At 37.9% G+C, this 1,021-nt stretch overlaps 1 pseudogene; it reads left to right on the forward strand.

Moving 5' to 3' along the window:
• The first annotated feature begins 290 nt into the window (after positions 1–290).
• LOC117769887 lies at positions 291–448 on the forward strand (annotated as a pseudogene).
• The last annotated feature ends 573 nt before the right edge of the window (positions 449–1,021 follow it).

Raw genomic sequence — 1,021 nt, forward strand, 5'->3', positions numbered from 1 at the left:
ATAAAGTGTTGTGCTTTAAACTTACCAAATATGCTACCAATATTTTCTTTGAATTCAAAAATTGTATCTAGAAGCTACATTAGCTGATTTGGAGGAATTGGTGAAATTTGGTTGATTTTTATGGAACTGATTAATACTATAGTGGAGGTTGATGGGAAACATGTTTTAAAATTAGTCAGACATTTGATACATACGTACACTGCAAAATGTCTTAAATGTATTGTTATTTTTCACATGTAAACACAACACACAAACAACATGTTAACAGATTAAAGGAACCTCTTGTTTTTTTGTCCTATATTCCTTGGGAGTATATATAGAGCTGAATGGTTAACAGGTCAAGCATTTAAATAGATTTTTTGGAACAGGGAGATGTACTAGGGGCTTGCTCCGTCCACTCCACGTCTCAACCTGGTATTGCAGTACCTCCAGGAACAGTGCACCAACACAGTAGATGGCTGTAATACACCTTGATGTTTGTTGCTATAAACCGAGAAGAAGAAGCTCTGCTCGCTTCAAGCACAGGTGGTAAATGTGGGGAAACTTGAAGTCTTGTAACTGTTTTTTTAAAACAATCCAAAATTAAAAATACATATTGAGGGTCAACATGTTAAAAGTCTCTAAGATCTCTTAACAGTGATCAAGCTAAAGCACCCTGTTCAAATCTGGACATTCTAATGAACAAACATGAACAGAAATGCACGTTTTTCTAAAATGATAAGGCCCTGTTGCTTCTTTGTCAGATCATTCAGTCCCATTGAGTGGTAACATTCAGTCCAACTCAGACAGTTCTCCGTCCTTTTGGAGTTTGTGTGTACTCCAGTTAGTTGAAAGATCACATGCGATCTCTTCTTTTGGTTTCTTTAGCTATCGGGTGTGACATTGGGATGTGGATGAGAAGGTAGCTTGGTCTCCCATACGATTTCATGATAGTTGAGCCTTCGACCAGTGACACTGTCACATGCCCTGGACGTGTGTCTGAGTGTGATCTATATAATTGGCACAAGCTCATTTGACAACC

The sequence above is a fragment of the Hippoglossus hippoglossus genome, chromosome 10, assembly GCF_009819705.1.
Source record: "Hippoglossus hippoglossus isolate fHipHip1 chromosome 10, fHipHip1.pri, whole genome shotgun sequence".
Taxonomy (NCBI): Eukaryota; Metazoa; Chordata; class Actinopteri; order Pleuronectiformes; family Pleuronectidae; genus Hippoglossus; species Hippoglossus hippoglossus.